This window comes from Capra hircus, chromosome 16, assembly GCF_001704415.2.
Source record: "Capra hircus breed San Clemente chromosome 16, ASM170441v1, whole genome shotgun sequence".
Lineage (NCBI taxonomy): Eukaryota > Metazoa > Chordata > Mammalia > Artiodactyla > Bovidae > Capra > Capra hircus.
The window spans coordinates 62,061,043-62,075,143 of NC_030823.1; the positions used below are offsets into that span (position 1 = coordinate 62,061,043).

At 42.8% G+C, this 14,101-nt stretch overlaps 1 long non-coding RNA gene across 11 annotated transcripts in view; it reads right to left on the reverse strand.

Annotated features, from left to right (window-relative positions):
* The window catches only part of LOC106503003, a 66,702-nt gene extending 52,880 nt beyond the window's left edge, over positions 1 to 13,822 (reverse strand). For 10 of the 11 annotated variants that reach the window (XR_001919328.1, XR_001296672.2, XR_001919322.1 and 7 more), the window contains exon 1: positions 13,654 to 13,822. This is a non-coding gene — a long non-coding RNA (uncharacterized LOC106503003). The remainder of the gene's footprint in view (positions 1 to 13,653) is intronic. The other variant, XR_001919325.1, reaches the window with a different exon arrangement.

Below are 14,101 nucleotides of genomic sequence, written 5' to 3' on the forward strand. Positions count from 1 at the left end.
TGCAGCCTACCAGGCTCCTCTGCCCATGGGATTTTCCAGGCAAGAGTACTGGAGTGGGGTGCCATTGCCTTCTCCGCTTGAAGCACTGCCAAACACTAAATAAGTAAAGAAATAAAGTCACACAGTTTCATTAAAAAAAAAAAAAGGAACGTGTCCACACGTCACCATGTTGTCAGGCAGGGTTCTTTTTTTTTTGGCTGCACTGGATCCTTGTTGGTGTGTACCGGCTTTCTCTAGTTGCTGTGAGCAGGCTTCCCGTTGGGGCAGCTTCTCGTTTCAGAGTACAGATTCTAGGTACTCGGGCTTCCCTAGTTGTGGCTCTCAGGCTTGGTTGCTTTGTGGCATGTGGGATCTTCCCAGACCAGGGACTGAACCCATGTCCCCTGACTTGGCAGATGGATTCCTATCCACTGTACTACCAGGAAAGTCCTCAGCAGAGTTTTAAAACACTGTCAGAGCAAAGAGAATGGATAGACCATTCTGGCTCAGGAGGCGCAGAATCTCAGAAGAGTAGGAACACGAACAAACCCTGGATAGCTAGGTTCCTAAGCACCTGAGAGGATGTTTATAGCCTAGGTTGGGAAAGTTTGGTTCCATTCTTCCCTCTGTAAAGAAGACAAGTTTTTTCTCAAAAAGAAAGATAAAAGAGACTGCACACTCCTCTTCCATTTTCTCATCTGAGATCAATTTCCAATTCTAAAACTGAAAACACACCTTGTGAGCCAACCTAGACCAAAACACAGAACTTTTGGTATGGAAATTAATCAAGACTTGGATCTAAATTCAAGTCACCTATGAAACATGTTTCAACTCCATAGAATTCACTTTGAGACATTTAATCGAAAACACAACATTAAATCACAAAATAAATACATAAAATATGACTTTCCAGAGGTAAAAAAATAAACAGTACTTAAGACCTGTCACTGCTAAGAAATATTAACCAAGGTCATTGGCTTGAAAGGGGAATTACCAAATTCATTTATTAGCCTTCTGCTTCTACTAAGATTCTCAAGCCTTGTTTAAACTAGTAAGTTAGAACTTTTTATTAAATAAACAAGTAATTGGCTCTGAATGGAAAATGAGCAGAAGCATAATTCAGTTTGCTTGTTCATACTTGGCCATCAGCTAGTAGAGCATGAAGGGTTTCCATGTCTACCGCTGGCCATCTTGTCCAGCTTTCCCCCCTTTGCTGTAAGTCTGAAGCAATAGGAAATTGCTCCCCAGAGGACATTTGGCAATGTCTGGGAACATTTTTGATTGTCAGAATGGAGAGGGGTGGGAAGTGTCACTGGCATCTAGTGGGTAGAGACCAGGGATGATGCTAAACACCCTGCCGTGCACAGAACAGTCCCCTCAAGCAAAAAAAAAAAAAAGGTGGGGGTGGATCCAGTCTGATATGTCAGTAGTGCTGGGGTTGAGAAACTGAACAAAGTCTGGGTAAGTTGAGAAAGGCCTTGCAGAGAAAAAAGAGCAGATAAAATGCAGGAAATCCATAGCTTTCTTAATGATGAAATTGTGAGAAGAGTGTTGATATGGGCAGGTACTTAATATCAAAGATTCTACAGCATTTTGAGAAGAGCAGATCAGAAGCTCCACAGTTGCTGTTCAGGTTCTACAGTGATTCCATTTTATTAACTCCAAATTGAAACCATGGTTTGGTAGATATTTTCCTTTTCTAAGTAGTGAATTTGTTTATGTGAAAATTTTAAATAATAAAAAATAGTATACCACATGTGTATGTTTGTGTTTATCTGTATCTGTCTGTACACATACACACACAGGCTTCCCAGGTAGCTCAGTGGTAAAGAATCTGCCTGCCAATGCAAGAGAGGCAGGAGACTTGGGTTTGGTCTCTGGGTCGAGAAGATCCCCTGAAGTAGGAAATGGCAACCCGCTCAAGTATTCTTGCCTGGAAAATTCCATAGACAGAGGAGCCTGGCAGGCTACAGTCCACAGGGTTGCAAAGAGTCAGACACAACTGAGCGATTGAGCATACACGCACACATACACATATGTACACATATAGATATAATTCCATTTAGTAAAAAGAATTATACTGCGGAAACATATATCCACTGATGAAGGACTGCTAAAATAAATTGTGGTACATATCTTTATATCAGAGTATTTGTATATCCATTAAAAATAAGAAAGATGAATATAGAAATATGATATGCTTTAAGATTCTACAACAAAAATTTTAAAAGAAGAATAGGTTTAAAAATTGGCTGTTCAGTTCAGTTCAGTCGCTCAGTCGTGTCCGACTCTTTGCGACCCCATGAATCGCAGCACACCAGGCTTCCCTGTCCATCACCATCTCCCAGAGTTCACTCAGACTCACATCCATCGAGTCAGTGATGTCATCCAGCCATCTTATCCTCGGTCGTCCCCTTCTCCTCCTGCCCCCAATCCCTCCCAGCATCAGAGTCTTTTCCAATGAGTCAACTCTTCGCATGAGGTGGCCAAAGTATTGGAGCTTCAGCTTTAGCATCATTCCTTCCAAAGAAATCCCAGGGTTGATTGTTGAGGCTTGATGGAGGTTATTTGAAAGATTAAATTTTCCATATACTGTTTTAAATTTCTATTAATAGAAAAAGTCAGAAGTAATCATTGGGAAGCACTATGTGTTTTCATTTAGAAATATCAAGATATAATGTGTGCAGGGACCTAAATGGGAAGGAAATCCAAAAAAGAGGGACTATATGTATACATATAGCTGGTTCACTTTGCTATATAGCAGAAACTAATGCAACACGGTAAAGCAACTATATTCCAATAAAAATTAATTTAAAGAAAGATATAATGTGAATAGAAAGAAGTGAGGAATAGGGGTGGGGGGCAGAGTGAGGAAACACAAAAATTTATTTAAGTATCCGTAAGTGTTTAAATAAGGAAGTTATGGAATGCTACCCAAAAATGAATTAAAGTTGTTATGTGGGGACCTGGAAAGAGGAGTCAGGAACTAAAAGGATGGGGAATAAGAATGGGAACAAGACTTTTCAGTATATACCTTTTGTAAATTTTTGAGCCCTATGAAAATACTACATAATTAAAACTTTAAATGGCATGAAATAAGAGTTCATAAGATAGAAATGAATCCTGTTCTCAAAAACTGGGGACATGTTGTTGCCATATTGCATTCTACCCTTGAAAAGAACTCAGACTACTTTCACAAAGATTATCTCATTTATCTTCACAAAAACCCTGAAAATTTTTAAATGGGATGGAAATGGGGGTAAAGCAGCAATCATCAGTCTAATATAAGCTGCACAGATCACATGAAACTGGAATTAGGTTTGTTCTCCCCGGATTTTCAAAATAGAAAAGAACCAAAGTAAAGAGAGAGGAGGTAATTCCCTGGTGGTCCAGTGGTTAGGACTTCCTGCTTTCTCTGGCAAGGGCATGGGTTGGATCCCTGGCTGGGGAACTAAGATCTCACAGAGAGACAGAGAGAGAACATTAGACTCAACAGGGATGAACTTTTAGAACAAAAACCAGTCTAAGGGAGGCCTCAGAAACAGCAAATTGACCAGGTCATCTCTACATAAAATCTTGGTGAAGTGTGCAATTCAGCAGGCATTTATTGAGCTTAGATTGTGCTAGACCTAAAGGTAGAATGGAGTTAAAGATGAACAAACCACATTCTTAGATATGGTTATGTCTGCATGCGAGGGGAGGGTTACCTGGTAATACCTGTAAAGATTTAAATCGCCTGCCTCCTAAAACCCAGAAATTTCATTTTATGGTATCTATATATACAAAAGAGGCATGTGTATAAGAATGATCTGTGGCTGTTTCTTCAGTATCCTAAATTGGAAATGACCAATGTGTCAATTAATAGGGGATTGACTGGCTAAAGAAGCTAGAGTAATATATTCATATTAGGAAATATCAGGAAGCAGTTTAGAAATAGAAAGTAGAAGACAACTTGAGAAAGCTACATGTAATAAAAGAATAAATTGCCAAAATATACAGTTGAATTGGAAAGGGAAGAAAAAGGTTGAAGGACCATCCACACAATATGATACAAATGAAATTTTTTAAAAGCTTCACATTTTTCATGGGCATATACAAATGTATGAAATATGCAGGAAAAGTTCTGAAGGAAAAGAAAAAAGTGATAACAATGTTCACTTCCAGGGACTGGGAAAAGGAATGGTGAAAGGATGCCTTTAGCCTTCTCTGTAATGTTCTAATTTTTTTACAAGGCCAGTGAGTTTATGGATCATTCATTTAATTAAAATAATTGCTTTCATGGGTGTGCTAAGTTGCTTCGGTCGTGTCCGACTCTTTGCAACCCTATGGACCATAGCCCACCTGGCTCCTCTGTCCATGGGATTCTCCAGGCAAGAGTACTGGAATGAGTTGCCATTTTCCTACTCCAGGGGATCTTACTGACCCAGGGATCGAACCTGCATCTCTTACGTCTCCTTCATTGGCAGGTGGGTTCTTTACCATTAGCACCACCTGGGAAGCCCCATATTTACAAGCAAAAAAGAGAAGGCAGCATCCTTTCTCAGTAATGCTGAGAGATGCAAAAGCCATCTTTAGACTATGAGAAGAGCCACATACTAAGGATCGCGGAGCAAAAACATCTTCTGAGGAGTTTGGTACCTTGATTAGATCCTAGCACTGCTGCATAGCCTGGGCAGTTACCTCTGACTTCTTCCTTTTGAAATTTTTTTTTAAGAGACATATTTCTTTGTTAGGTTGAATATTCTCTCTCTCTCTCTGTTTAAAAAAAAAAATTACTGATTTATTTAGCTGTGTTGGGTCTTAGTTGTGGTATGTGGGATCTAGTTCCCTGACCAAGGATCAAACCTGGGCCTCCTGGCATTGGGGGCGCAGAGTCTTAGCCACTGGAGCAGCATGGAAGTCTCACCACTGATTTCTTATCTGAGAAAAATAAACCTCTTTCGGTCAAGTCCACAGTCAGGTCCCTTCCTGACAAATGTGATCTAACAATCACACAGGTCTCTAGAGAGGTTCATTTTGGGGAAAGAATAGAGATGCCAGAAAGGCCTTAGCCAAGTCTGGTTTTGAAAATGTAAAGAATTGCTCCTCCACTCCAAGGTCCCTTGGGACCACCAGGCCCAGAGCATGTGCCAGACACACCGGGAATCAGACGGAGCCACAGCCCTCAAAGACTCAGAGAAACATGGAACGGAGGGAGGGGGCTTGCACAGGGCTTCAAATCCCCCTAAGCAAACACACAGGGCAGGACAGTCTGCCAGAAAGCTGAGTGTCTGCAACTTGACTCCAGTGTTTACGGCCATAGATCCCACTCTACCCACAGCAGCAGCAAGGGTGGCAGGGGAAGGGCTGGGGCTTTGGCAGCTGTTTGTTTGAACCTGCCTGGGCAGCTCCCTGAACACTTATTTCAAAAGCAGGCAAGGGATGGGGACATTTCAGGAGTCCCCAAAAAGAACTTAGGAGAAGGGAAAAGAATAGCACACACCCTGGAAATGGATTATGTTCCCCAAGGCAATATTTGTCCTTTCAGATGGGCCAAATCTCCCCTGATGGGATTTCCATGAAACAGGAGGGAAGGGGGCAGGGCACAACCTTTAAAAGAATGACAGAACCATGCTGCTGCTGCTGCTGCCAAGTCACTTCAGTCATGTCCAACTCTGTGCGACCCCAGAGATGGCAGGCTTCCCCATCCCTGGGATTCTCCAGGCAAGAACACTGGAGTGGGTTGCTAGTTCCTTCTCCAGCGCATGAAAGTGAAAAGTGAAAGTGAAGCCTCTCAGTCATGTCCATAGGACATGATAAAACACTGAGTCCAAGATGGCACAAGGTTCAACTTCCAGTGGACCTTAAGGCTCATTATATGTTCATTGTTATACACTTACAAACTAAAACTTAAAACTCAACATTCGAGATCGTCCCCTCACTTCCTGGCAAATAGAAGGGGAGAAAGTGGAAGCAGTGACAGACTTTATATTCTTGGGCTCCAAAATCACTGCAGATGGTGACTGCAGCCATGAAATTATAAGATGCTTGCTCCTTCGAAGAAAATCTATGACAAACCTAGATAGCATATTAAAAAGCAAAGATATCCCTTTGCTAACAAAGGGCTTCCTAGTCAAAGCTATTGTTTTTTCATGTATAAATGTGAGAGTTGGACCATCAAGAAGGCTGAATGCCAAAGAATTGATGTTTTTGACTTGTGGTGCTGAAGAAGACTCTTGAGAGTCCCTTGGACTGCAAGGTGATCAAACCAGTCAATCCTAAAGGAAATCAACCCTGAATATTCACTGGAAGGACTGATGTTAAAGCTGAAGCTCCAATACTTTGGCCACCTGATTTGAAAAGCCAACTCTTTGGAAAAGACCCTGATGCTGGGAAGTAGTGAAGGCAAAAGGAGAAGAGGGCATCAGAGGATGAGATGGTTAGATAGCATCACCAAGTCAATGGACATGAATATGAGCAAACTCTGGGAGATAGTGAAGGTCAGGGAAGCCTGGCATGATATAGTCCATGGGGCTGCAAAGAGTCAGACAGCTCTTAGCGACTGAACAACAAGCTAAATGGCACACCCACCAGTGCCATGACAGTTCCGAGGCCAACTATAAAAGGCCAGAAAATGGGCAGTGGCTCAATTCCTGGAACTGATACCCAAAAGTTTGATAATAAGCATTTTTTTTTTCATGTGATACCTGCTCCAATACAAAAGCTGATATAGAATAAACCAGACTCTGGGTACTGCCCTCTCTCACATCATCTGGGATTTCAGCAAAGGTAACCATGATAGGGACTGGAGTTAGGAAACTAGGTTTCAAATCCTGGCTCTGCCTCTTAACTGCCTCTTAAGCAAATCACATCATTTCTTGGAACCTCAGTGTCTTCATCTGCTAAGCGAGAATAGTGTACCTGTCACCTAGAGCAGGAAGTGGCCACCCACTCCAGAATTCTTGCCAGGATAATCCCATGGACAGAAGAGCCTGGTGGGCTACAGTCCATGGGGTCACAAAGAGTCAGATGCAACTGAAGCCACTGAGCACACCTAGAGGAGCTGTGAGAATCAGATGAATGCCCGCTGAGAGCACGTGCACCCAGATCAAGCTTTGCATGAAGCTGGCCTTCATAGACTGTTGGTCACATCTGAATCTGGGGAGATGGGCAGCCCCACTCTCTGAGCTGGGTTCCCAGAGGGCCTTAGTGGCAGCATCTGGTTGAAAGAGAGCCCTGGGCTAGTTGATTTGAAGCTATATTTGCATAGCAAACACACTCTTTTTATTTTGTTTTACTTAAAAACTCTATCATTTTATAACATAAAGTTCCCTATTAAGAAATTAATTTTAAACGTTTTCATCATAATGTAATACATTCTCACCTTACTAAACATTTTTAAATGTAGGAAAATCAACCATAGTTCTAGTATTTAATTTTAACATTTAACATATTTTTTCTAGTTTTTTTCAATGTGTGCTTTTTTTTTTTTTTACCTTGGTAAAGATGCTGGTAAAAACTAATTAGGTTCTATTTTCTCCTAGGACAAAACTTGTAAATATATATATGCTTATCTATAAATAAATATATATATGAGGTGAGATAGAGAAAGAGACAGGGAAAGAGAGGGAGAGAGAGAGGTTTATTTTAAGGAATTGGCTCAGGCAATTGCAGAGGCTTGGCACATACAAAAGAGGCAGAGATTCAGAGAAGAGTTGCAGTTTGAGTCGCAACGGAATCCCTTCTTGCTCAGGGAGAATCACTCTTTTTTTCACTAAGTTCTTCAACAGATTAGATGAGGCCCATCCACATTGTTTCTCAAAGTCCATCAATTTATTTAATTTTATTTGGCCATGCCCTGAGACCTGTAGGATCTTAGTTCCCCAACCAGGAATCAAACCTGTGTCCCTTGAAGTGGCCATACAGAGTCCCAATTGCTGAACTGCCAGGAAATTCCCAAAGTCCATCAGTTTAAATGTTAACCTCATCCAAAAACACCTTCACAGAGGGACTTCCTTGGTGGTCCAGTGATTAAAAATCTGCCCTGCGATGCAGAGGATGTGGGTTCTATCCCTGGTCAGGAACTAAGATCCCACATGCCTCGGGGCTACTGAGCCCTAGAGCTCTAGAGCCCGTCCTCTAAGAAAGCCCGCGCACCCCAGTGAAGATCCAGCACAGCCAAGATTTTAAAAAAGAAAAAGATATAACACAAAAATGCCTTCGCAGAAACAGAAACCATGGGTAGGCACCATGGGCCAGCCTAGTTGACATATAAAATTAACCCTTTGTAAAACCTTTTTATAAGTGAAAGCCCTGAGGTTCGAATGAAGCTCTATATAAGCTGCTTCTCATACTATAAAGGTATTTGTGTAAAACTTTGTGGAAACCATAGCAGCTGTTGAACCCTGGGCAAGTTTGGCTTAATTCCAGGAAGAGTTTTATAACAGCTGTGGTAGTGTGTGTGGAGTGATTTTACTGTCTGCAGTCAGCAAGCTCATTGCTTTTGTTTAGATTATATGATGAAGACCGGAATACGTGGAGCTGATGGAAATTGGGGTAGGAGGTGCTTACAGCACATGACTTTGCTAGTGAGGTCACGTGGCTTGAACAAACAAGGTGAGACAGTGATACCCTGATGGTGCTTCTTAAGGAGACAATGTTCTTGCGTGTTACTCTAGTTGGTGTCCTCTGGAAGGCCTGCCAGCCCAACCGTGCTGCTTTGACAAAGCTCCATCACCCTCAGGAGAAGGCTGGAGGCGGCCAAGGCAATAAAGGGAATTAAAATGCTGGCAAAGATAGAAAAAAACTTCAGGCCCAAGCCCCATTCCCAAAGAATGGGAGTTGGAACCATGAGCCTTGCTATTTCTGTCTTCTCAGAGATTACAGTGTGCGGCTGGCAGGTATCTCTAACAAGAGAAATTTGTAGAGCATGAGAGCCAGTAGGTCATAGGGTCCGAGGAAGGCTCAGTCCCACCCCTGCCACACCTCCCAATACACCACCAGTTGCCTCCATCATCAGCAGCTTTAGTCATCTCCAGCCTAAGATAGAGGTTGTCTGGAACCTTAACTGGAAAGGTCAGTTGATTTAAATAGCTATGGCATTCACAGCAACTTTCCTGGCATAAGAAAGGAAACCCAAGCCGCAATAGATGATGTTCCCAGGGCACTACCTATGGTTGCAGGAACAGAAATGGAGGCTACTGAGCATTCGTTTGATACCGGCTGTGTTCCCTACTCGTGTGATTTGGCACGTCCACAGAGTGACCTTACTTAATCCTGAGGGCTGTGTATCATTGTAACCATGTTGTAGGTGATGGAAAATCTCAGCAGGATTAAATGACTTGCCCAAAGGCAAGAAGATCAGACATTGCTCCTTCACTGACTCAGTGCTTTAGACTTAGAGCCATGTGCTTAAAAAATGTAGGCAATTTTTTCCCCCGGAGAAGATGATAAACGCATACTTTTTTAAAAACTCCAAACTGTAGAGAAAAACAACCACAAACAATTCTCTCTTATCCCTGTCTCAAGTAAGTCACTATCAGTACTTGTAAATTTTACCAGGAATAGTCTATGAATATAAGCATATAAATGTATTTGGAAGTGTGTGTGTCTGCTTTTTGTGTGCACCCACCTTGCTTTTTCACTTGGTCCAGGGGACTTCCCTGGTGGTCCAGTGGCTAAGACACGATGCTCCCAGTGCAGGGGACATAGGTTCAATCCCTGGTCAGGGAACTAGATCCCACATGCTCAGCGTGGCTAAATAAACTTAATCAGAAGCTACTGTATAGCACAGGAAAGTCTGCTCAATGATCTGTGGTGACCTAAATGGGAAGGAAATCTAAAAAAGAAATGGATATGTGTGTGTGTGTATATATATATATATAACTGATTCATTTTGCTGAACAGCAGAAACTAACACAACATTGTAAAGCAGCTATACTCCAATAAAAAATTTAAAAAAAAAAGAAAGTCTGCTGATTACAAGCCAGGAGTTCTAGAGAGAACAGTGGAGAGGTCAATTGTGGGGAAGGGAGGAATAAATTGGTCCACGTTAGGGGATATGTAGAATAGCAGGAATATGAGAGGCCCTGTGATAAAGGCTGAGGTTTAAAGCTCTGGCTGGATTGGGAAAAATAGGGATGGGGACTTGATAGAATCAGTATTGGGTGATCCATTCAAAATGCAGTCCAGATTATTCCTAATTCCTGAGTGAGGAGACTAGGCTTTGTAGCAACAAGCTCCTTGGGCAGCTTGGGGTATTATGAGTGCCACTTTACAAGTATATTGAATTACTCTTGACAAACTTAAGTAAATTGATGCCAGATGGAGAATGAGCTAGATCCTTTGAGTCCAGAATCAGGAGTTGGCCCACACTCTAAAGCTAAGAGGTGTTTCCTAAATTTGATTGAGCAGAATTATATGTGATGGCTCTTTTGTTTTTGGCTGTGTTGAGTCTTAGTTGTGGCAGGTGGGATCTTTAGTTGCAGCATATGGGATCTAGTTCCCTGACCAGGGATCGAACCTGGGCTTCCTGCACTGAGAGTGCAGTGTGTTAGCCACTGGACCACCAGGGAAGTCCTTGGGATAGTTCTTAAAAATATGTACTCACTCTCTCTCTCCTCTGGAGGTGGGCATCCCTGATTCTGCAAGTTTCTAATTTACCCCATTACTGAAGTTGTAGAAAGAAGATGGTGCTGGGAACACAGAACTCTTGGGTTCGTTTGGAATTGTAGAGGACCATCTTTTATATACATGATTGTGATGTTTGAAGAAAAGGTAGAGGGGAAGTGAAAGCTTAGTACTAGTTTAGTCTAATATATCCCTACCAGTTAAAAACAGACAGCGTACAAAATAAGTCCATTGCGTTTTGAAAGCAAAAATTATATGGTCAAGAAATACACTAACTCTATGGCTTCCCTGGTAGCTCAGATGGTAGAGACTCCACCTGCAGTGCAGGAGAGCCGGGTTCAATCCCTGGGTTGGGAAGATCCCCCGGAGATGGAAATGGCTACGCACTCCAGTATTCTTGCCTGGAGAACCCCATGGACAGAGGAGCCTGGTGGGCCACAGCCCATGAGTCAGACACGACTGAGACACGCAAAGAGTCAGGCATGCAAAGAGTCAGACACGCAAAGAGTCAGACACGACTGAGCAATTAAGCACGAAGGCAAAATAGGTTGCCTCTTAGGTTGCTAGTACGTACTTAGGTGTGAAGAGCCCAGGAAACTGAGAATCATAGTGGAAAGTTCAAGTTGGTCGTTTTTCTTCTTCTTTCGTCTGGTCATTTTAGCCCTTGTGGCAGTTCTTTCAGAATATGATAGAGTCTGGGCTTCCCTGGCAAGTCTAGTGTTGAGAGTCATGCTGGCCAGTGCAGGGGACATGGCTTTGATCCCTGGTCCAGAGGGATTGCATGTGCCACAGCCACTGAACCCACCCACCTAGAACCCGTGCTCTGCAACGAGAGAGGCCACTGCAGTGAGAAGCCCGTGTGCAGCGATGAAGACTCAGCACAGAGACATACACACGTACATATATAATTTTTTTAAAGAATATAATAGAATACTTATCGTTACACTTAGTCTTCTCATATCACAAAAGAAAAGTGATAACAAAACTATGTCAAATGGATTTGACATACAGTTATCCCCCGCTTTTCAGAATTTCAACTTATTCTGGGTTCCTTTATGCCCCTTTGATTTCAGGAAAGACCTAAAGACCTAGTACTTGTTTTGGTAACAAATCCAAAGAGGATTTTTGCTTTTACAAAAAAAAAGTCAAAAATTGAGAGTAGCATTCAGTGTTTGTTTTGCAGGACTTTGTAGAAACATCATGTACCGCACCCCCCCTCCCCCGACCCAAGCTGAGTGGCAGTGCCAGGCTCCTTCCCAGGGAGCCACACTCCTCATCTCAGCATCAAGCCGCTGTATCCCTTCTGTCTGTTTTATTTTTGTTTAAACTTTTTATTTTATATTGGAGCACGCTGTGATAGTTTCAGGTCCACAGCACCGTGACCCAGCCATACATATACATGAATCCATTCTCCCCCAGATTCCCCTCCCATCTAGGCTACCACATAACATTGAGCAGATTACCCTGTGCTAAACAGTATGTCCTTGTTGGTTATGTATTTAAATTTTTAAATTTTTTAAAATTCATTTATTTTTGGCTGCATTGGGGGTCTGTTGCTGCAGGGGCTACACTCTAGTTGGGGCTTCTCACTTGTGGCAGAGCACGGGCTCTAGAGTGCGCAGGCTTCAGCAGCTGTGGCTCATAGGCTTAGCTGCTCTGCAGCGTGCGGAATCTTCCCTTACCAGGGATCAAACCCATGTCCCCTGCATTGGCAGGCAGATTCTTAACCACTGGACCACCAGGGAAGTCCTGGTTATCCATTTTAAATATAACAATGTGTACATGTCTAACCCAAACTCTCTTAACCATCCCTTCCCTCCACAAGCCACCATGATTTCGAACTGTGTCTATGAGCGCTTATGCTTTATCTCAGTTTACTCTGTGCCTCCATTAGCAAGATGTGTAGCGAGAGGATCGCTTCTTTGATTTACGCCATTTCGACTTAGGAGACGTTTCAGAGGAACATGCCGAGGAACCGAGCAGTCAAACTTAACCTGAGTTAGAAACGTTCCGTTTCTCAAACATAAAGACAAAAGGAGGAGGAGCCAATGACACAAAATAAAACTGGCCACATCGCAAAAAGTTAAAACGAGAGAAAGGGCTCTGTTACACTTGTAAGTAACTGAAATTAATGTACGACAATGCCACGTTGCGCAGGTTACAAAGCACTTTCACATTTACTATGTCCCCGGAGCGGTAGTGGTAGGCTCAGGACAGTTATCACTGCCATTGCCATTTTAAGGATGACGTACCGCAGAGTTCCAGGAACCTGTGGGACTGGACTGCCTGGGATCAGATCCTAACTGCTTTTACTCATGTGTGGCCTGTGGCAAGAGGCTTAATCTTTATGTGCCTCAGCTTTGTCTGTAAAATGGAAATAACAATAGTAACTGTAGCTCATAGGATTCTTGTGGAGTTAAATGGATCAACAGCACCTAGCAGAGCGAGGCCCAAGAGGGAGGGGATATATGTATACATAGAGCTGATTCACGTTGTTGTACAGCAAAAACTAACACAGCATTGTAAAATAACTATTGTAATAAAAACAAACAAAAAACCCCCAAACAAACAAAAAACAGCACCTAGTCTGCAGTAATTACTGATGCCAGGAGGAGAATTTAAAAAAATAAAAAAAACTTTACACGTAGCCTTTTATTATAGAGATTTTTGTTTATACTGTTTTTAAAGCACATGCCTAAAAGATAAAGGAATATAAATGAGTAACAGCTCTATTAAGAATTCACCAACTCATTCAACGCTTATTGAGTATCTACTAGGAACTTGGATAGATATCAGGAGGTGCCAAAGATAGGGTAGAGAACTCTGAATTTACACACATAAAATGTTGTTTTATTTCATCTGCTTTAATTAAATGAAATCTGAAGCCAATAGTAGTGATACTGAGATGCCCTGGTACCTCCAGCAACCTCATACTCCCCATCAGAATCTCTACTCAGCCATTCCAAATAGATTTACAAGCTAAGTAAAAGGTGTCCTTGCTCTGCAGACGCATCTCCAGGGTGAGTCGCCTGGCTGCACTGACAACGCAAAAGCTGCCCTACTCACCTCCTCTCAGCGGTGCCCTTGGTGCGATCCAAGCCTGGGTTGCTGGGTCCCTGGCGCTGCCCAGAGCTGGAAAGAAATTCAGAAGAATTACCTGGTGCCCAGCTGCTGCTGCTAAGTCACTTCAGTCGTGTCCGACTCTGTGCGACCCCATAGACGGCAGCCCACCAGGCTCCCCCGTCCCTGGGATTCTCCAGGCAAGAACACTGGAGTGGGTTGTCATTTCCTTCTCCAATGCATGAAAGTGAAAAGTGAAAGTGAATTCGCTCAGTCGTGCCCAACCCTCGGCGACCCCATGGACTGCAGCCTTCCAGGCTCCTGCGTCCATGGGATTTTCCAGGCAAGAGTACTGGAGTGGGGTGCCATTGCCTTCTCCTCTGGTGCCCGGAACAGAAGGAAAAAGTTGCAAGCAGCTGATGCAGGTGATGTCAATGCTTGCAGTTCCTGGAAG